Source organism: Phalangium opilio, unplaced genomic scaffold (assembly GCF_054372755.1).
Source record: "Phalangium opilio isolate 3A_F unplaced genomic scaffold, DU_Popi_V2 ptg000082l_1, whole genome shotgun sequence".
Classification (NCBI taxonomy): Eukaryota; Metazoa; Arthropoda; class Arachnida; order Opiliones; family Phalangiidae; genus Phalangium; species Phalangium opilio.
Window position 1 is genome coordinate 15,596,979 of NW_028324189.1, and position 22,727 is coordinate 15,619,705.

The following is a 22,727-nucleotide window of genomic DNA, read 5'->3' on the forward strand; positions in this document are numbered from 1 at the left end:
AGCGCGTTCGGCTGTTAACCTATAGGTTAGTGGTTCGAGCCCATCCGGGAACGGTGTTGTGAGGTCTCAGATGTGACGTAAAAAGTCAAGGTTTTTACACAATACCTGACGAGCATTTAATTTTTGGGCTTCCGTGGCGCAATGGTTAGCGCGTTCGGCTGTTAACCAATAGGTTGGTGGTTCGGCCCCTGTTTGTCGTAGAGCCGAGATATTAAGCAAAATGTTCGTCAACTTTGGTATCGTCTCACTTATTTTTATTATGTTACTTATGATTTTTGCACTAAACTTTGGAGGCTCATAACTCTTGTTCTACAAGAGATACTGGGATCTCCTTTGGATATGTTATAGTACTCTTTGCTCCCCATACAAGGATACTTTAAACTTGAGGCTACCTCAATATCGTCGTCAACATACTTTTTGTCTCACTTATTGTTAGAAGGTTACTTTTGATTTTTGAAAATATACTTTGCAGGCTCGTAACTCTGTTTCTACTGGAGATACGGGGATGTCCTTTGAGTATGTTATAGACCAATTTGTCCCCCATCTAGCCATACTAAGAATTAGGGCTACGACAAACAGTAGTCGAGTAATTAAGCTAATCGTATACAAACAAACCCCTCCATAGGAAATACATTAGACTAAATTCTGGAGGCTCGGAACTCTGGTTCTACCAGAGATACGGGGATGTAAATAATGTGACCTTGACACAAATGTTCGGATAATTATAAAGGTCTTTGCATGTTCCAAACAAAAAAAAAAAATTCGTGGTTTCGAACCTGTGGCCTTCCGAGAGTGAGGCGGATGCGATAACCGCTACACTAAAGATATGTTATTATTTTTAATCGAAAGAACAGGGTCAAGTAATTAAGCAATACGTGAACAAACAAACCCCTCCATAGAAAATGCATTAGACTATATTTTGCAGGCTCGTAACTCTGTTTCTACTGGAGATACGGGGATGTCCTTTGAGTATGTTATAGTCCAATTTGTCCCCCATCTAACCATACTAAAAACATTGAGCTACGACAAACAGTAGTCGAGTAATTAAGCTAATCGTAAACAAACAAACCCCTCCATAGGAAATGCATTAGACTATACTTTGCAGGCCCATAACTCTGTGTCTACTAGAGATACGGGGATGTCCTTAGGATATGTTATAGTCCAAATTGTCCCCCATCTAACCATACTAAAAACTTTGGGCTACGACAAACAGGGGCCGAGTACTTAAGCAAAACGTAACGAAACAAACCCCCTCCATAGGAAATGCATTAGACTATAGTTTGCAGGCTCGTAACTCTGTTTCTATTGGAGATACGGGGATGTCCTTTGAGTATGTTATAGTCCAATTTGTCCCCCATCTAACCATACTAAAAACATTGAGCTACGACAAACAGGGGCCGAGTAATTAAGCTAAACGTAAACAAACAACCCGTCCATAGCAAATGCATTAGACTATACTTTGCAGGCCCATAACTCTGTGTCTACTAGAGATACGGGGATGTCCTTAGGATATGTTATAGTCCAAATTGTCCCCCATCTAACCATACTAAAAACATTGAGCTAGGACAAACAGGGTCCGAGATATTAAGCAAAATGTTCGTCAACTTTTGTATCGTCTCACTTATTTTTATTATGTTACTTATGATTTTTGCACTAAACTTTGGAGGCTCATAACTCTTGTTCTACAAGAGATACTGGGATCTCCTTTGGATATGTTATAGTACTCTTTGCTCCCCATACAAGGATACTTTAAACTTGAGGCTACCGCAATATCGTCGTCAACTTATTTTTTGTCTCACTTATTGTTAGAAGGTTACTTTTGATTTTTGAAAATAAATTTTGCAGGCTCGTAACTCTGTTTCTACTGGAGATACGGGGATGTCCTTTGAGTATGTTATAGACCAATTTGTCCTTCATCTAGCCATACCAAGAATTAGGGCTACGACAAACAGTAGTCGAGTAATTAAGCTAATCGTAGACAAACAAACCCCCTCCATAGGAAATACATTAGACTAAATTCTGGAGGCTCGTAACTCTGGTTCTACCAGAGATACGGGGATGTAAATAATGTGACCTTGACACAAATGTTCGGATAATTATAAAAAAAAACTTCGCGGTTTCGAACCTGTGGCCTTCCGGGAGTGAGGCGGATGCGATAACCGCTACACTAAAGATATGTTATTATTTTTAATCGAAAGAACAGGGTCAAGTAATTAAGCAATACGTGAAAAAACAAACCCCTCCATAGAAAATGCATTAGACTATACTTTGCAGGCTCCTAACTCTGTTTCTACTGGAGATACGGGGATGTCCTTTGAGTATGTTATAGTCCAATTTGTCCCCCATCTAACCATACTAAAAACATTGAGCTACGACCAACAGGGGCCGAGTAATTAAGCTAAACGTAAACAAACAACCCGTCCATAGGAAATGCAGTAGACTATATTTTGCAGGCCCATAACTCTGTGTCTACTAGAGATACGGGGATGTCCTTAGGATATGTTATAGTCCAAATTGTCCCCCATCTAACCATACTAAAAACTTTGGGCTACGACAAACAGGGGCCGAGTACTTAAGCAAAACGTAACGAAACAAACCCCCTCCATAGGAAATGCATTAGACTATACTTTGCAGGCTCGTAAATCTGTTTCTACTGGAGATACGGGGATGTCCTTTGAGTATGTTATAGTCCAATTTGTCCCCCATCTAACCATACTACAAATAATGAGCTACGACAAACAAGGGCCGAGTAATTAAGCTAAACGTAAACAAACAACCCGTCCATAGGAAATTAAATTTAAATTAAGTGAGACAAATTAACCTTCATCATTTTAAAACAATAACAAAATGAAAACATGTTTGCTTTTTTCATATCTATTAAAATTTAAAAGAGGAAAAAAAAGTGAAAAAGCAAACGGCACGCAGTGTTCCTAAGTGGTCTCCCTCCCAAGTACTGACTGCGCTCGACGCTGCTTAACTTCGGTGATCGGACGAGAACCGCTGTATTCAGCGTGATATGGTCGTTGCCGAGAGTGCTAGTTAATAATTCGAATTTAAATTAAGTGAGACAAATTAACCTTCATCATTTTAAAACAATAACAAAATGAAAACATGTTTGCTTTTTTCATATCTATTAAAATTTAAAAGAGGAAAAAAAAGTGAAAAAGCCAACGGCACGCAGTGTTCCTAAGTGGTCTCCCTCCCAAGTAGTGACTGCGCTCGACGCTGCTTAACATCGGTTATCGGACGAGAACCGGTGTATTCAGCGTGATATGGCCGTTGCCGAGAGTGCTGGTTAATAATTTTAATTTAATTAACTTTCATCTTTATAAAACAATAACAAAAAGAAGATATGTTTGCTTTTTTCATATCGGGTGGAATTTAAAAGAGGAAACAAAAGTGAAAAAGCCAACGGCACGCAGTATTCCCAAGGACCGACTGCGCTCGACGCTGCTAACGTCGGCGATCGGACGAGAACCGTTGTTCTCAGCGTGATATGGCCGTTGCCGAGAGTGCTAGATAATAATTCGAATTTAAATTAAGTGAGACAAATTAACCTTCATCTTTATAAAACAATAACAAAAAGAAAATATGTTTGCTTTTTTCATATCTGTTGGAATTTAAAAGAGGAAAAAAAATGTGAAAAAGCTAACGGCACGCAGTGTTCCTAAGTGGTCGCCCTCCCAAATACTGACTGCGCACGACGCTGCTTAACTTCGGTTATCGTACGAGAACCGGTGTATTCAGCGTGTTATGGCCGTTGCCGATAGTGCTAGTTAATAATTTGATTTAAATTAACTTTCATCTTTATAAAACAATAACAGAAAGAAGATATGTTTGCTTTTTTTCATATCTGGTGGAATTTGAAAGAGGAAACAAAAGTGAAAAAGCCAACGGCACGCAGTATTCCCAAGTACTGTTTGCGCTCGACGCTGCTTAACTTCGGTGATCGGACGAGAACCGGTGTTTTCAGCGTGATATGGCCGTTGCCGAGAGTGCTAGTTAATAATTCGAATAAATTAAGTGAGACAAATTAACCTTCATAATTTTAAAACAATAACAAAAAAAAACATGTTTGCTTTTTTCATATCTATTAAAATTTAAAAGAGGAAAAAAAGTGAAAAACCCAACCGCACGCAGTGTTCCTAAGTGGTCTCCCTCCCAAGTACTGACTGTGCTCGACGCTGCTTAACTTCGGTGATCGGACGAGAACCGGTGTATTCAGCGTGTTATGGCCGTTGCCGAGAGTGCTAGTTAATAATTTGAACTAAATCAACTTTCATCTTTATAAAACAATAACAAAAAGAAGATATGTTTGCTTTTTTCATATCGGGTGGAATTTAAAAGAGGAAACAAAAGTGAAAAAGCCAACGGCACGCAGTATTCCCAAGTACTGACTGCGCTCGACGCTGCTAACGTCGGCGATCGGACGAGAACCGGTGTTCTCAGCGTGATATGGCCGTTGCCGAGAGTGCTAGATAATAATTCGAACTTAAATTAAGTGAGACAAATTAACCTTCATCTTTTTAAAACAATAACAAAAAGAAAATATGTTTGCTTTTTTCAAATCTATTGGAATTTAAAAGAGGAAAAAAAGTGAAAAAGCCAACGGCACGCAGTGTACCTAAGTGGTCTCCCTCCCAAGTAGTGACTGCGCTCGACGCTGCTTAACTTCGGTTTTCGGACGAAAACCGGTGTGTTCAGCGTGATATGGCCGTTGCCGAGAGTGCTAGTTAATAATTTGAATTTAATTAACTTTCATCTTTATAAAACAATAACAAAAAGAAGATATGTGTGCTTTTTTCAAATCGGGTAGAATTTAAAAGAGGAAACAAAAGTGAAAAACCAACGGCACGCAGTATTCCCAAGTACTGACTGCGCTCGACGCTGCTAACGTCGGCGATCGGACGAGAACCGGTGTTCTCAGCGTGATTTGGCCGTTGCCGAGAGTGCTAGTTAAAAATTCGAATTTAAATTAAGTGAGACAAATTAACCTTCATCTTTATAAAACAATAACAAAAAGAAGATATGTTTGCTTTTTTCATATCGTGTGGAATTTAAAAGAGGAAACAAAAGTGAAAAAGCCAACGGCACGCAGTATTCCCAAGTACTGACTGCGCTCGACGCTGCTAACGTCGGCGATCGGACGAGAACCGGTGTTCTCAGCGTGATATGGCCGTTGCCGAGAGTGCTAGTTAAAAATTCGAATTTAAATTAAGTTAGACAAATTAACCTTCATCTTTTTAAAACAATAACAAAATGAAAATATGTTTGCTTTTTTCATATCTATTGGAATTTAAAAGAGGAAAAAAAAAGTGAAAAAGCTAACGGCACACAGTGTTCCTAAGTGGTCGCCCTCCCAAGTACTGACTGCGCTAAACGCTGTTTAACTTCGGTGATCGGACGAGAACCGGTGTATTCAGCGTGATATGGCCGTTGCCGAGAGTGCTAGTTAATAATTTTAATTTAATTAACTTTCATCTTTATAAAACAATATATATATATATAAAACAATTTATTGTTCAATCGAGATGAAATCACTTTCAATGAGTGTTTTATAGGGAATTAAGCTGAATTCGGTCAAAAATTTCTCCAGAAAAAAATTCATTCAAAAAAGTACCGAAAAAATCGCAGGTTTTTCTTCTTCAAGACACAAAATCCGTGAATACGATTTCTTACTGAAAATTGAATTTTAACAGTTTTTTGAATGAATATCGTTACATTGCTTGAATTAAAGCAAAAAGTATAAAAATAATGGTTTCAGTGAACATATTTGAAAATAGTGAAGAAATACTCAAAGTATGCTTCTTTGGCCGTGAAACGTCGATTTTGAAAATGTTATTAAAAATCGAGGTAAATTTTTAATTATTGTTCAATCAAGATGAAATCACTTTCAAAGAGTGTTTTATAGGGAATTAAGCTGAATTCGGTCAAACATTTCTCCAAAAAAATGCATTCTAAAGTGTACCGAAAAAATCGCATGTTTTTTTCTTCAAGATACAATATCCGTGACAACGATTTCTTATTGAAAATTGAATTTTAACAGTTTTTTGAATGAATATCGTTACATTGCTTGAATTAATGCAAAAAGTATAAAAATAATGGTTACAGTGGTTATATTTGAAAATAGTGAAGAAATACTCAAAATATGCTTCTTTGGCCGTGAAACGTCGATTTTGAAAATGTTATTAAAAATCGAGTTACATTTTTATTTATTGTTCAATCGAGATGAAATCACTTTTAATGAGTGTTTTATAGGGAATTAAGCTGAATTCGGTCAAAAATTTCTCCTGAAAAAAATGCATTCAAAAAAGTACCGAAAAAATCGCATGTTTTTCTTCTTCAAGATACAAAATCCGTGACAACGATTTGTTATTGAAAAATTTAATTTTAACAGTTTTTTGATTGAATATCGTTACATTTGCTTGAATTAAAGCAAAAAGTATAAAAATAATGGTTTCAGTGGTTATTTTTGAAAATAGTGAAGAAATACTCAAAATACGCTTCTTTGGCCGTGAATCGTCGATTTTGAAAATGTTATTAAAATCGAGGTACATTTTTATTTATTGTTCAATCGAGATGAAATCACTTTTAATGAGTGTTTTATAGGGAATTAAGCTGAATTCGGTCAAAAATTTCTCCTGAAAAAAATGCATTCAAAAAAGTACCGAAAAAATCGCATGTTTTTCTTCTTCAAGATACAAAATCCGTGACAACGATTTCTTATTGAAAAATTTAATTTTAACAGTTTTTTGATTGAATATAGTTACATTTGCTTGAATTAAAGCAAAAAGTATAAAAATAATGCTTTCAGTGAACATATTTGAAAATAGTGTAGAAATACTCAAAGTATGCTTCTTTGGCCGTGAAACGTCGATTTTGAAAATGTTATTAAAAATCGAGGTAAATTTTTAATTATTGTTCAATCGAGATGAAATCACTTTCAATGAGTGTTTTATAGGGAATTAAGCTGAATTCGGTCAAAAATTTCTCCAGAAAAAAATGCATTCAAAAAAGTACCGAAAAAAATCGCATGTTTTTCTTCTTCAAGATACAAAATCCGTGACAACGATTTCTTATTGAAAAATTGAATTTTAACAGTTTTTTGAATGAATATCGTTACATTTGCTTGAATTAAAGCAAAAAGTATAAAAATAATGGTTTCAGTGGTTATTTTTGAAAATAGTGAAGAAATACTCAAAATATGCTTCTTTGGCCGTGAAACGTCGATTTTGAAAATGTTATTAAAAATCGAGGTACATTTTTATTTATTGTTCAATCGAGATGAAATCACTTTTAATGAGTGTTTTATAGGGAATTAAGCTGAATTCGGTCAAAAATTTCTCCTGAAAAAAATTCATTCAAAAAAGTACCGAAAAAATCGCAGGTTTTTCTTCTTCAAGACAAAATCCGTGAATACGATTTCTTACTGAAAATTGAATTTTAACAGTTTTTTGAATGAATATCGTTACATTTGCTTGAATTAACGCAAAAATTACAAAAATAATGGTTTCAGTGGTTATATTTGAAAACAGTGAACAAATACTCAAAATGTTTTTCTTAGGCCGAGTTACGTCGATTTTGAAAATGTTATTAAAAATCGAGGTACATTTTAATTTATTGTTCAATCGAGATGAAATCACTTTTATTGAGTGTTTTATAGGGAATTAAGCTGAATTCGGTCAAAAATTTCTCCTGAAAAAAATGCATTCAAAAAAGTACCGAAAAAATCGCATGTTTTTCTTCTTCAAGATACAAAATCCGTGACAACGATTTCTTATTTAAAATTGAATTTTAACAGTTTGTTGAATGAATATCGTTACATTTGCTTGAATTAACGCAAAAATTACAAAAATAATGGTTTCAGTGGTTATATTTGAAAACAGTGAACAAATACTCAAAATGTTTTTCTTAGGCCGAGTTACGTCGATTTTGAAAATGTTATTAAAAATCGAGGTACATTTTTAATTATTGTTCAATCGAGATGAAATCACTTTCAATGAGTGTTTTATAGGGAATTAAGCTGAATTCGGTCAAAAATTTCTCCTGAAAAAAATGCACTCAAAAGTGTACCGAAAAAATCGCATGTTTTTTTTCTTCAAGATACAAAATCCGTGACAACGATTTCTTATTTAAAATTGAATTTTAACAGTTTGTTGAATGAATATCGTTTCATTTTCTTGAATTAAAGCAAAAAGTATAAAAATAATGGTTTCAGTGGTTATTTTTGAAAATAGTGAAGAAATACTCAAAATATGCTTCTTTGGTCGTGAAACGTCGATTTTGAAAATGTTATTAAAAATCGAGGTACATTTATATTTATTGTTCAATCGAGATGAAATCACTTTTAATGAGTTTTTTATAGGGAATTAAGCTGAATTCGGTCAAAAATTTCTCCTGAAAAAAATGCATTCAAAAAAGTACCGAAAAAATCGCATGTTTTTCTTCTTCAAGATACAAAATCCGTGACAACGATTTCTTATTGAAAAATTTAATTTTAACAGTTTTTTGATTGAATATCGTTACATTTGCTTGAATTAAAGCAAAAAGTATAAAAATAATGGTTTCAGTGAACATATTTGAAAATAGTGAAGAAATAGTCAAAGTAAGCTTCTTTGGCCGTGAAACGTCGATTTTGAAAATGTTATTAAAAATCGAGGTACATTTTTAATTATTGTTCAATCGAGATGAAATCACTTTTAATGAGTGTTTTATAGGGAATTAAGCTGAATTCGGTCAAAAATTTCTGCTGAAAAAAATGCATTCAAAAAAGTACCGAAAAATCGCATGTTTTTCTTCTTCAAGATACAAAATCCGTGACAACGATTTCTTATTGAAAAATTTAATTTTAACAGTTTTTTGATTGAATATCGTTACATTTGCTTGAATTAAAGCAAAAAGTATAAAACTAATGCTTTCAGTGAACATATTTGAAAATAGTGAAGAAATACTCAAAGTATGCTTCTTTGGCCGTGAAACGTCGATTTTGAAAATGTTATTAAAAATCGAGGTAAATTTTTAATTATTGTTCAATCGAGATGAAATCACTTTCAATGAGTGTTTTATAGGAAATTAAGCTGAATTCGGTCAAAAATTTCTCCAGAAAAAAATTCATTCAAAAAAGTACCGAAAAAATCACAGGTTTTTCTTCTTCAAGACACAAAATCCGTGAATACCATATCTTATTGAAAATTGAATTTTAACAGTTTTTTGAATGAATATCGTTACATTGCTTGAATTAAAGCAAAAAGTATAAAAATAATGGTTTCAATGAATATATTTGAAAATAGTGAAGAAATACTCAAAGTATGCTTCTTTGGCCGTGAAACGTCGATTTTGAAAATGTTATTAAAAATCGAGGTAAATTTTTAATTATTGTTCAATCGAGATGAAATCACTTTCAATGAGTGTTTTATAGGCAATTAAGCTGAATTCGGTCAAACATTTCTCCAGAAAAAAATGCATTCAAAAGTGTACCGAAAAAATCGCATGTTTTTTTTCTTCAAGATACAAAATCCGTGACAACGATTTCTTATTTAAAATTGAATTTTAACAGTTTGTTGAATGACTATCGTTACATTTGCTTGAATTAACGCAAAAATTACAAAAATAATGGTTTCAGTGGTTATATTTGAAAACAGTGAACAAATACTCAAAATGTTTTTCTTAGGCCGAGTTACGTCGATTTTGAAAATGTTATTAAAAATCGAGGTACATTTTAATTTATTGTTCAATCGAGATGAAATCACTTTTAATGAGTTTTTTATAGGGAATTAAGCTGAATTCGGTCAAAAATTTCTCCTGAAAAAAATGCATTCAAAAAAGTACCGAAAAAATCGCATGTTTTTCTTCTTGAAGATACAAAATCCGTGACAACGATTTCTTATTGAAAAATTTAATTTTAACAGTTTTTTGATTGAATATCGTTACATTTGCTTGAATTAAAGCAAAAAGTATAAAATTAATGGTTTCAGTGAACATATTTGAAAATAGTGAAGAAATAGTCAAAGTAAGCTTCTTTGGCCGTGAAACGTCGATTTTGAAAATGTTATTAAAAATCGAGGTAAATTTTTAATTATTGTTCAATCGAGATGAAATCACTTTCAATGAGTGTTTTATAGGGAATTAAGCTGAATTCGGTCAAAAATTTCTCCTGAAAAAAATGCATTCAAAAAAGTACCGAAAAAATCGCATGTTTTTCTTCTTCAAGATACAAAATCCGTGACAACGATTTCTTATTGAAAAATTTAATTTTAACAGTTTTTTGATTGAATATCGTTACATTTGCTTGAATTAAAGCAAAAAGTATAAAAATAATGGTTTCAGTGAACATATTTGAAAATAGTGAAGAAATAGTCAAAGTAAGCTTCTTTGGCCGTGAAACGTCGATTTTGAAAATGTTATTAAAAATCGAGGTACATTTTTAATTATTGTTCAATCGAGATGAAATCACTTTTAATGAGTGTTTTATAGGGAATTAAGCTGAATTCGGTCAAAAATTTCTCCTGAAAAAAATTCATTCAAAAAAGTACCGAAAAAATCGCAGGTTTTTCTTCTTCAAGACACAAAATCCGTGAATACGATTTCTTATTGAAAATTGAATTTTAACAGTTTTTTGAATGAATATCGTTACATTGCTTGAATTAAAGCAAAAAGTATAAAAATAATGGTTTCAATGAATATATTTGAAAATAGTGAAGAAATACTCAAAGTATGCTTCTTTGGCCGTGAAACGTCGATTTTGAAAATGTTATTAAAAATCGAGGTAAATTTTTAATTATTGTTCAATCGAGATGAAATCACTTTCAATGAGTGTTTTATAGGGAATTAAGCTGAATTCGGTCAAACATTTCTCCAGAAAAAAATGCATTCAAAAGTGTACCGAAAAAATCGCATGTTTTTTTTCTTCAAGATACAAAATCCGTGACAACGATTTCTTATTTAAAATTGAATTTTAACAGTTTGTTGAATGAATATCGTTTCATTTTCTTGAATTAAAGCAAAAAGTATAAAAATAATGGTTTCAGTGGTTATTTTTGAAAATAGTGAAGAAATACTCAAAATATGCTTCTTTGGTCGTGAAACGTCGATTTTGAAAATGTTATTAAAAATCGAGGTACATTTATATTTATTGTTCAATCGAGATGAAATCACTTTCAATGAGTGTTTTATAGGGAATTAAGCTGAATTCGGTCAAAAATTTCTCCTGAAAAAAATGCATTCAAAAAAGTACCGAAAAAATCGCATGTTTTTCTTCTTCAAGATACAAAATCCGTGACAACGATTTCTTATTGAAAAATTTAATTTTAACAGTTTTTTGATTGAATATCGTTACATTTGCTTGAATTAAAGCAAAAAGTATAAAATTAATGGTTTCAGAGAACATATTTGAAAATAGTGAAGAAATAGTCAAAGTAAGCTTCTTTGGCCGTGAAACGTCGATTTTGAAAATGTTATTAAAAATCGAGGTAAATTTTTAATTATTGTTCAATCGAGATGAAATCACTTTCAATGAGTGTTTTATAGGGAATTAAGCTGAATTCGGTCAAAAATTTCTCCTGAAAAAAATGCATTCAAAAAAGTACCGAAAAAATCGCATGTTTTTCTTCTTCAAGATACAAAATCCGTGACAACGATTTCTTATTGAAAAATTTAATTTTAACAGTTTTTTGATTGAATATCGTTACATTTGCTTGAATTAAAGCAAAAAGTATAAAAATAATGGTTTCAGTGAACATATTTGAAAATAGTGAAGAAATAGTCAAAGTAAGCTTCTTTGGCCGTGAAACGTCGATTTTGAAAATGTTATTAAAAATCGAGGTACATTTTTAATTATTGTTCAATCGAGATGAAATCACTTTTAATGAGTTTTTTATAGGGAATTAAGCTGAATTCGGTCAAAAATTTCTCCAGAAAAAAATTCATTCAAAAAAGTACCGAAAAAATCGCAGGTTTTTCTTCTTCAAGACACAAAATCCGTGAATACGATTTCTTATTGAAAATTGAATTTTAACAGTTTTTTGAATGAATATCGTTACATTGCTTGAATTAAAGCAAAAAGTATAAAAATAATGGTTTCAATGAATATATTTGAAAATAGTGAAGAAATACTCAAAGTATGCTTCTTTGGCCGTGAAACGTCGATTTTGAAAATGTTATTAAAAATCGAGGTAAATTTTTAATTATTGTTCAATCGAGATGAAATCACTTTCAATGAGTGTTTTATAGGGAATTAAGCTGAATTCGCTCAAACATTTCTCCAGAAAAAAATGCATTCAAAAGTGTACCGAAAAAATCGCATGTTTTTTTTCTTCAAGATACAAAATCCGTGACAACGATTTCTTATTTAAAATTGAATTTTAACAGTTTGTTGAATGAATATCGTTACATTTGCTTGAATTAACGCAAAAATTACAAAAATAATGGTTTCAGTGGTTATATTTGAAAACAGTGAACAAATACTCAAAATGTTTTTCTTTGGCCGAGTTACGTCGATTTTGAAAATGTTATTAAAAATCGAGGTACATTTTTATTTATTGTTCAATCGAGATGAAATCACTTTTATTGAGTGTTTTATAGGGAATTAAGCTGAATTCGGTCAAAAATTTCTCCAGAAAAAAATGCATTCAAAAGTGTACCGAAAAAATCGCATGTTTTATTTCTTCAAGATACAAAATCCGTGACAACGATTTCTTATTTAAAATTGAATTTTAACAGTTTGTTGAATGAATATCGTTACATTTGCTTCAATTAAAGCAAAAAGTATAAAAATAATGGTTTCAGTGGTTATTTTTGAAAATAGTGAAGAAATACTCAAAATATGCTTCGTTGGCGGTGAACGTCGATTTTTAAAATGTTATTAAAAATCGAGGTACATTTTTAATTATTGTTCAATCGAGATGAAATCACTTTTAATGAGTGTTTTATAGGGAATTAAGCTGAATTCGGTCAAAAATTTCTCCAGAAAAAAATTCATTCAAAAAAGTACCGAAAAAATCGCAGGTTTTTTTTCTTCAAGATACAAAATCCGTGACAACGATTTTTTATTGAAAAATTTAATTTTAACAGTTTTTTGATTGAATATCGTTACATTTGCTTGAATTAAAGCAAAAAGTATAAAAATAATGGTTTCAGTGAACATATTTGAAAATAGTGAAGAAATAGTCAAAGTAAGCTTCTTTGGCCGTGAAACGTCGATTTTGAAAATGTTATTAAAAATCGAGGTAAATTTTTAATTATTGTTCAATCGAGATGAAATCACTTTCAATGAGTGTTTTATAGGGAATTAAGCTGAATTCGGTAAAAAATTTCTCCTGAAAAAAATGCATTCAAAAAAGTACCGAAAAAATCGCATGTTTTTCTTCTTCAAGATACAAAATCCGTGACAACGATTTCTTATTGAAAAATTTAATTTTAACAGTTTTTTGATTGAATATCGTTTCATTTGCTTGAATTAAAGCAAAAAGTATAAAAATAATGGTTTCAGTGAACATATTTGAAAATAGTGAAGAAATAGTCAAAGTAAGCTTCTTTGGCCGTGAAACGTCGATTTTGAAAATGTTATTAAAAATCGAGGTAAATTTTTAATTATTGTTCAATCGAGATGAAATCACTTTTATTGAGTGTTTTATAGGGAATTAAGCTGAATTCGGTCAAAAATTTCTCCAGAAAAAAATGCATTCAAAAAAGTACCGAAAAAATCGCATGTTTTTTTTCTTCAAGATACAAAATCCGTGACAACGATTTCTTATTTAAAATTGAATTTTAACAGTTTGTTGAATGAATATCGTTACATTTGCTTCAATTAAAGCAAAAAGTATAAAAATAATGGTTTCAGTGGTTATTTTTGAAAATAGTGAAGAAATACTCAAAATATGCTTCGTTGGCGGTGAAACGTCGATTTTTAAAATGTTATTAAAAATCGAGGTACATTTTTAATTATTGTTCAATGGAGATGAAATCACTTTTAATGAGTGTTTTATAGGGAATTAAGCTGAATTCGGTCAAAAATTTCTCCAGAAAAAAATTCATTCAAAAAAGTACCGAAAAAATCGCAGGTTTTTCTTCTTCATGACACAAAATCCGTGAATACGATTTCTTATTGAAAAATTGAATTTTAACAGTTTTTTGAATGAATATCGTTACATTTGCTTGAATTAAAGCAAAAAGTATAAAAATAATGGTTTCAGTGGTAATTTTTGAAAATAGTGAAGAAATACTCAAAATATGCTTCTTTGGCCGTGAAACGTCGATTTTGAAAATGTTATTAAAAATCGAGGTACATTTTTATTTATTGTTCAATCGAGATGAAATTACATTTAATGAGTGTTTTATAGGGAATTAAGCTGAATTCGGTCAAAAATTTCTCCTGAAAAAAATGCATTCAAAAAAGTACCGAAAAAATCGCATGTTTTTCTTCTTCAAGATACAAAATCCGTGACAACGATTTCTTATTGAAAAATTTAATTTTAACAGTTTTTTGATTGAATATCGTTACATTTGCTTGAATTAAAGCAAAAAGTATAAAAATAATGGTTTCAGTGAACATATTTGAAAATAGTGAAGAAATAGTCAAAGTAAGCTTCTTTGGCCGTGAAACGTCGATTTTGAAAATGTTATTAAAAATCGAGGTAAGTTTTTAATTATTGTTCAATCGAGATGAAATCACTTTCAATGAGTGTTTTATAGGGAATTAAGCTGAATTCGGTCAAACATTTCTCCAGAAAAAAATGCATTCAAAAGTGTACCGAAAAAATCGCATGTTTTTTTTCTTCAAGATACAAAATCCGTGACAACGATTTCTTATTTAAAATTGAATTTTAACAGTTTGTTGAATGAATATCGTTACATTTGCTTGAATTAACGCAAAAATTACAAAAATAATGGTTTCAGTGGTTATATTTGAAAACAGTGAACAAATACTCAAAATGTTTTTCTTTGGCCGAGTTACGTCGATTTTGAAAATGTTATTAAAAATCGAGGTACATTTTTATTTATTGTTCAATCGAGATGAAATCACTTTTATTGAGTGTTTTATAGGGAATTAAGCTGAATTCGGTCAAAAATTTCTCCAGAAAAAAATGCATTCAAAAGTGTACCGAAAAAATCCCATGTTTTTTTCTTCAAGATACAAAATCCGTGACAACGATTTCTTATTTAAAATTGAATTTTAACAGTTTGTTGAATGAATATCGTTACATTTGCTTGAATTAAAGCAAAAAGTATAAAAATAATGGTTTCAGTGGTTATTTTTGAAAATAGTGAAGAAATACTCAAAATATGCTTCTTTGGCCGTGAAACGTCGATTTTTAAAATGTTATTAAAAATCGAGGTACATTTTTAATTATTGTTCAATCGAGATGAAATCACTTTTAATGAGTGTTTTATAGGGAATTAAGCTGAATTCGGTCAAAAATTTCTCCAGAAAAAAATTCATTCAAAAAAGTACCGAAAAAATCGCAGGTTTTTTTTCTTCAAGATACAAAATCCGTGACAACGATTTCTTATTGAAAAATTTAATTTTAACAGTTTTTTGATTGAATATCGTTACATTTGCTTGAATTAAAGCAAAATGTATAAAAATAATGGTTTCAGTGAACATATTTGAAAATAGTGAAGAAATAGTCAAAGTAAGCTTCTTTGGCCGTGAAACGTCGATTTTGAAAATGTTATTAAAAATCGAGGTAAATTTTTAATTATTGTTCAATCGAGATGAAATCACTTTTATTGAGTGTTTTATAGGGAATTAAGCTGAATTCGGTCAAAAATTTCTCAAATGTAACGTAAAAATTCAAAGTTTTTCCACAGTACCTGACGAACATTTAATTTTTGGGGCTTCCGTTGCGCAATGGTTAGCGCGTTCAGCTGTTAAAAGAAAGGTTGGTGGTTCGAGCACACTCGGGAGCGGTGTTGTGAGATCTCAAATGTAACGTAAAAATCCAAAGTTTTTCCACAATACCTGACGAACATTTAATTTTTGGGCTTCCGTTGCGCAATGGTTAGCGCGTTCGGCTGTTAACCGAAAGGTTGGTGGTTCGAGCCCATCCGGGAGCGGTGTTGTGAGATCTCAGATGTAACTTAAAAAGTCAAAGTTTTTCCACAATACCTGACGACCATTTAATTTTTGGGCTTCTTTGGCTCCATGGTTAGCGCGTTCGGATGTTAAACAAAAGGTTGGTGGTTCGGGCCCACCCGGGTGCGGTGTTGTGAAGTTTCAAATGTAACGTAAAAAGCCAAAGTTTTTCCACAATACCTGACGAACATTTAATTTTTGGGCTTCCGTGTTGCAATGGTTAGCGCGTTCAGCTGTTAATCGAAAGGTTGGTGGTTCGAGCCCACCCGGGAGCGGTGTTGTGAGATCTCAAATGTAACGTAAAAATTCAAAGTTTTTCCACAATACCTGACGAACATATAATTTTTGGGCTTCCGTTGCGCAATGGTTAGCGCGTTCAGCTGTTAAGAGAAAGGTTGGTGGTTCGAGCCCACTCGGGAGCGGTGTTGTGAGATCTCAAATATAACGTAAAAATCCAAAGTTTTTCCACAATACCTGACGAACATTTAATTTTTGGGGCTTCCGTTGCGCAATGGTTAGCGCGTTCAGCTGTTAAAAGAAAGGTTGGTGGTTCGAGCACACTCGGGAGCGGTGTTGTGAGATCTCAAATGTAACGTAAAAATCCAAAGTTTTTCCACAATACCTGACGAACATTTAATTTTTGGGCTTCCGTTGCACAATGGTTAGCGCGTTCGGCTGTTAACCGAAAGGTTGGTGGTTCGAGCCCATCCGGGAGCGGTGTTGTGAGATCTCAGATGTAACTTAAAAAGTCAAAGTTTTTCCACAATACCTGACGACCATTTAATTTTTGGGCTTCTTTGGCTCCATGGTTAGCGCGTTCGGATGTTAAAAAAAAGGTTGGTGGTTCGGGCCCACCCGGGTGCGGTGTTGTGAAGTTTCAAATGTAACGTAAAAAGCCAAAGTTTTTCCACAATACCTGACGAACATTTAATTTTTGGGCTTCCGTGTTGCAATGGTTAGCGCGTTCAGCTGTTAATCGAAAGGTTGGTATTTCGAGCCCACCCGGGAGCGGTGTTGTGAGATCTCAAATGTAACGTAAAAATTCAAAGTTTTTCCACAATACCTGACGAACATTTAATTTTTGGGGCTTCCGTTGCGCAATGGTTAGCGCGTTCAGCTGTTAAAAGAAAGGTTGGTGGTTCGAGCACACTCGGGAGCGGTGTTGTGAGATCTCAAATGTAACGTAAAAATCCAAAGTTTTTCCACAATACCTGACGGCCATTTATTTTGTGAGCTTCCATGGCTCAATGGTTAGCGCGTTTGACTGTCAATCGAAAGGTTGGTGGTTCGAGCCCACCCGGGAGCGGTGTTGTGAGATCTCAAATGTAACGTAAAAATCCAAAGTTTTTCCACAATACCTGACGGCCATTTATTTTCTGAGCTTCCATGGCTCAATGGTTAGCGCGATCGACTGTCAATCGAAAGGTTGGTGGTTCGAGCCCACCCGGGAGCGGTGTTGTGAGATCTCAGATGTAACGTAAAAATCCAAAGTTTTTCCACAATACCTGACGAACATTTAATTTTTGGGCTTCCAAGGCTCAATGGTTAGCGCGTTCGGCTGTTAACCGAAAGGTTGGTGGTTCGAGCCCACCCGGGAGCGGTGTTGTGAGATCTCAAATGTAACGTAAAAATCCAAAGCTTTTCCACAATACCTGACGAACATTTAATTTTTGGGCTTCCGTTGCGCAATGGTTAGCGCGTTCGGCTGTTAACCGAAAGGTTGGTGGTTCGAGCCCATCCGGGAGCGGTGTTGTGAGGTCTTAGATGTATTGTAAAATCCAAAGTTTTTCCACAATACCTGACGGCCATTTATTTTCTGAGCTTCCATGGCTCAATGGTTAGCAAGTTCGGCTGTTAAGCGAAAGGTTGGTGGTTGTAGCCCATCCGGGAGCGGTGTTGTGAGATCTCAGATGTAACTTAAAAAGTCAAAGTTTTTCCACAATACCTGACGACCATTTAATTTTTGGGCTTCTTTGGCTCCATGGTTAGCGCGTTCGGATGTTAAACAAAAGGTTGGTGGTTCGGGACCACCCGGGTGCGGTGTTGTGAAGTTTCAAATGTAACGTAAAAAGCCAAAGTTTTTCCACAATACCTGACGAACATTTAATTTTTGGGCTTCCGTGTTGCAATGGTTAGCGCGTTCAGCTGTTAATCGAAAGGTTGTTATTTCGAGGCCACCCGGGAGCGGTGTTGTGAGATCTCTGATGTAACGTAAAAAGTCAAAGTTTTTCCACAATACCTGACGAACATTTAATTTTTGGGCTTCCGTGTTGCAATGGTTAGCGCGTTCAGCTGTTAATCGAAAGGTTGGTGGTTCGAGCCCACCCGGGAGCGGTGTTGTGAGGTCTCAGATGTGACGTAAAAAGTCAAAGTTTTTCCATAATACCTGACGGCCATTTATTTTCTGAGCTTCCATGGCTCAATGGTTAGCGCGTTCGACAGTCAATCGAAAGGTTGGTGGTTCGAGCCCATCCGGGAGCGGTGTTGTGAGATCTCAGATGTAACGTAAAAAGTCAAAGTTTTTCCACAATACCTGACGACCATTTAATTTTTGGGCTTCTTTGGCTCCGTGGTTAGCGCGTTCGGATGTTAAAGAAAAGGTTGGTGATTCAGGCCCACCCGGGTGCGGTGTTGTGAAGTTTCAAATGTAACGTAAAAAGCCAAAGTCTTTCACAATACCTGACGAACATTTAATTTTTGGGCTACCGTGTTGCAATGGTTAGCGCGTTCAGCTGTTAATCGAAAGGTTGGTGGTTCGAGCCCACCCGGGAGCGGTGTTGTGAGATCTCTGATGTAACGTAAAAATCCAAAGTTTTTCCACAATACCTGACGAACATTTAATTTTTGGGCTTCCGTGTTGCAATGGTTAGCGCGTTCAGCTGTTAATCGAAAGGTTGGTGGTTCGAGCCCACCCGGGAGCGGTGTTGTGAGGTCTCAGATGTGACGTAAAAAGTCAAAGTTTTTCCACAATACCTGACGACCATTTAATTTCTGAGCTTCCGTGGATCAATGGTTAGCGCGTTCGGCTGTTAACCAATAGGTTGGTGGTTCGAGCCCATCCGGGAGCAGTGTTGTGTGATCTCAAATGTAACGTAGAAAGCCAAAGTTTTCCCACAATACCTGACGACCATTTAACTTTTGGGCTTCCGTGGCGCAATGGTTAGCACGTTCGGCTTTTAACCAATAGATTGGTGGTTCGAGCCCATCCGGGAGCGGTGTTGTGAGGTCTCAGATGTGACGTAAAAAGTCAAGGTTTTCCACAATACCTGCCAACCATTTAATTTCTGAGCTTCTGTGGCTCAATGGTTAGCGCGTTCGGCTGTTAACCAATAGGTTGGTGGTTCGACCCCATCCGGGAGCGGTGTTGTGAGGTCTCAGATGTGACGTAAAAAGTCAAGGTTTTTACATAATACCTGACGAGCATTTAACTTTTGGGCTTCCGTGGCGCAATGGTTAGCGCGTTCGGCTGTTAACCAATAGGTTGGTGGTTCGAGCCCATCCGGGAGCGGTGTTGTGAGGTCTCAGATGTGACGTAAAAAGTCAAGGTTTTTACACAATACCTGACGAGCATTTAATTTTTGGGATTCCGTGGCGCAATGGTTAGCGCGTTCAGCTGTTAATCGAAAGGTTGGTGGTTCGAGCCCACCCGGGAGAGGTGTTGTGGGGTCTCAAATGTAACGTAGAAAGCCAAAGTTTTTCCACAACACCTGACAACCATTAAATTTCTGAGCTTCCGTGGCTCAATGGTTAGCGCGTTCGGCTGTTAACCAATAGGTTGGTGGTTCGAGCCCATCCGGGAGCGGTGTTGTGAGGTCTCAGATGTGACGTAAAAAGTCATGGTTTTTGCACAATACCTGACGAGCATTTAACTTTTGGGCTTCCGTGGCGCAATGGTTAGCGCGTTCGGCTGTTAACCAATAGGTTGGTGGTTCGAGCCCATCCGGGAGCGGTGTTGTGAGGTCTCAGATGTGACGTAAAAAGTCATGGTTTTTGCACAATACCTGACGGGCATTTAGCTTTTGGGCTTCCGTGGCGCAATGGTTAGCGCGTTCGGCTGCTATTCAAAAGGTTGGTGGTTTGAGCCCATCCGGGAGCGGTGTTGTGAGGTCTCAAATGTAACATAAAATGTCAGAGTTTTTCCACAATACCTGTCGAACATTTAACTTTTGGGCTTCCGTGGCGCAATGGTTAGCGCGTTCAGCTGTTAATCGAAAGGTTGGTGGTACGAGCCCACCCGGGAGAGGTGTTGTGGGGTCTCAGATGTAGCGTAAAAAGTCAAAACTTTTCCACAATACGTGACAACCATTTAATTTCTGAGCTTCCGTGGCTCAATGATTAGCGCGTTCGGCTGTTAACCAATAGGTTGGTGGTTCGAGCCCACCCGGGAGCGGTGTTGTGGGATCTCAAATGTAACGTAAAAATTCAAGGTTTTTCCACAATACCTGACGAACATTTAATTTTTTTGGTTCCTTGGGGCAATGGTTAGCGCGTTCGGCTGTTAACCAATAGGTTGGTGGTTCGAGCCCACCCGGGAGCGGTTGGTGTGGGATCTCAAATGTACCGTAGAAAGCCAAAGTTTTGCCACAATACCTGACGACCATTAAATTATTGGGCTTTCTTGGCGCAATGGTTAGCGCGTTCGGCTGTTTACCGAAAGGTTGGTGGTTCGAGCCCAACCGGAAGAGGTGTTGTAGGGTCTCAGATGTAACGTAAAAAGTCATAACTTATCCACAATACCTGACAACCATTTAATTTCTGAGCTTCCGTGGCTCAAAGGTTAGCGCGTTCGGCTGTTAACCAATAGGTGTGTGGCTCGAGCCCATCCGGGAGCGGTGTTGTGAGGTCTCAGATGTAACGTAAAATGTCAGAGTTTTTATCACAATACCTGACGAACATTTAATTTTTGGGCTTCCGTGGCGCAATGATTAGCGCGTTCAGCTGTTAATCGAAAGGTTGAAGGTTCGAGCCCACCCGGGAGAGGTGTTGTGGGGTCTCAGATGTAGCGTAAAAAGTCAAAACTTTTCCACAATACGTGACAACCATTTAATTTCTGAGCTTCCGTGGCTCAATGGTTAGCGCGTTCGGCTGTTAACCAATAGGTTGGTGGTTCGAGCCCATCCGGGAGCGGTGTTGTGAGGTCTCAGATGTGACGTAAAAAGTCAACGTTTTTACACAATACCTGACGAGCATTTAACTTTGGGCTTCCGTGGCTCAATGGTTAGCGCGTTCGGCTGTTAACCAATCGGTTGGTGGTTCGAGCCCATCCGGGAGCGGTATTGTGACGTCTCAGATGTGACGTTAAAAGTCAAGGTTTTTCCAAAATACCTGACGACCATTTAATTTTTGGGCTTCCGTGGCGCAATGGTTATCGCGTTCAGCTGCTATTCAAAAGACTGGTGGTTTGAGCCCTCCCGGGAGAGGTGTTGTGGGGTCTCAGATGTAGCGTAAAAAGTCAAAACTTTTCCACAATACGTGACAACAATTAATTTCTGAGCTTCCGTGGCTCAATGATTAGCGCGTTCGGCTGTTAACCAATAGGTTGGTGGTTCGAGCCCACCCGGGAGCGGTGTTGTGGGATCTCAAATGTAACGTAAAAATTCAAGGTTTTTCCACAATACCTGCCGAACATTTAATTTTTGGGGTTCCTTGGGGCAATGGTTAGCGCGTTCGGCTGTTAATCGAAAGGTTGAAGGTTCGAGCCCACCCGGGAGAGGTGTTGTAGGGTCTCATATGTAGCGTAAAAAGTCAAAACTTATCCACAATACGTGACAATCATTTAATTTCTGAGCTTCCGTGGCTCAATGGTTAGCGCGTTCGGCTGTTAACCAATAGGTTGGTGGTTCGAGCTCATCCGGGAGCGGTGTTGTGAGGTCTCAGATGTGACGTAAAAAGTCAAGGTTTTTTCCACAACACCTGACGACCATTTAATTTTTGGGCTTCCGTGGCGCAATGGTTAGCGCGTTCGGCTGTTAACCAATGGGTTGGTGGTTCGAGCCCATCCGGGAGCGGTGTTGTGAGGTCTCAGATGTAACGTAAAATGTCAGAGTTTTTCCACAATACCTGACGAACATTTAATTTTTGGGGTTCCTTGGGGCAATGGTTAGCGCGTTCGGCTGTTAATCGAAAGGTTGAAGGTTCGAGCCCACCCGGGAGAGGTGTTGTAGGGTCTCATATGTAGCGTAAAAAGTCAAAACTTTTCCACAATACGTGACAACCATTTAATTTCTGAGCTTCCGTGGCTCAATGGTTAGCGCGTTCGGCTGTTAACCAATAGGTTGGTGGTTCGAGCCCATCCGGGAGCGGTGTTGTGAGGTCTCAGATGTGACGTAAAAAGTCAAGGTTTTTACACAATACCTGACGAGCATTTAACTTTGGGCTTCCGTGGCTCAATGGTTAGTGCGTTCGGCTGTTAACCAATAGGTTGGTGGTTCGAGCCCATCCGGGAGCGGTGTTGTGAGGTCTCAGATGTAACGTAAAATGTCAGAGTTTTTCCACAATACCTGACGAACATTTAATTTTTGGGTTTCCGTGACGCAATGGTTAGCGCGATCAGCTGTTAATCGAAAGGTTGGTGGTACGAGCCCACCCGGGAGAGGTGTTGTGGGGTCTCAGATGTAGCGTAAAAGGTCATAACTTTTCCACAATACGTGACAAC

At 36.1% G+C, this 22,727-nt stretch overlaps 4 non-coding genes and 7 pseudogenes across 4 annotated transcripts; 4 read left to right on the forward strand and 7 right to left on the reverse strand.

Annotated features, from left to right (window-relative positions):
- Positions 1-2,909: 2,909 nt before the first annotated feature.
- LOC149652531 (5S ribosomal RNA) lies at positions 2,910-3,028 on the reverse strand (annotated as a pseudogene).
- Positions 3,029-3,165: 137 nt separating this feature from the next.
- LOC149652532 (5S ribosomal RNA) lies at positions 3,166-3,284 on the reverse strand (annotated as a pseudogene).
- A 362-nt stretch (positions 3,285-3,646) lies between these two features.
- LOC149652533 (5S ribosomal RNA) lies at positions 3,647-3,765 on the reverse strand (annotated as a pseudogene).
- Positions 3,766-3,888: 123 nt separating this feature from the next.
- On the reverse strand, positions 3,889-3,991 carry LOC149652534 (5S ribosomal RNA; annotated as a pseudogene).
- Positions 3,992-4,124: 133 nt separating this feature from the next.
- LOC149652535 (5S ribosomal RNA) lies at positions 4,125-4,243 on the reverse strand (annotated as a pseudogene).
- A 360-nt stretch (positions 4,244-4,603) lies between these two features.
- Positions 4,604-4,722, reverse strand: LOC149652536 (5S ribosomal RNA; annotated as a pseudogene).
- A 600-nt stretch (positions 4,723-5,322) lies between these two features.
- LOC149652537 (5S ribosomal RNA) lies at positions 5,323-5,441 on the reverse strand (annotated as a pseudogene).
- Positions 5,442-17,305: 11,864 nt separating this feature from the next.
- Positions 17,306-17,378, forward strand: TRNAD-GUC (transfer RNA aspartic acid (anticodon GUC)). The gene has a single exon. It is a non-coding gene; the product is annotated as a tRNA-Asp (tRNA).
- A 74-nt stretch (positions 17,379-17,452) lies between these two features.
- Positions 17,453-17,525, forward strand: TRNAD-GUC (transfer RNA aspartic acid (anticodon GUC)). The gene has a single exon. It is a non-coding gene; the product is annotated as a tRNA-Asp (tRNA).
- Positions 17,526-18,480: 955 nt separating this feature from the next.
- On the forward strand, positions 18,481-18,553 carry TRNAD-GUC (transfer RNA aspartic acid (anticodon GUC)). Its single transcript has one exon. It is a non-coding gene; the product is annotated as a tRNA-Asp (tRNA).
- Positions 18,554-20,095: 1,542 nt separating this feature from the next.
- On the forward strand, positions 20,096-20,168 carry TRNAS-GCU (transfer RNA serine (anticodon GCU)). Its single transcript has one exon. It is a non-coding gene; the product is annotated as a tRNA-Ser (tRNA).
- Positions 20,169-22,727: the final 2,559 nt, after the last annotated feature.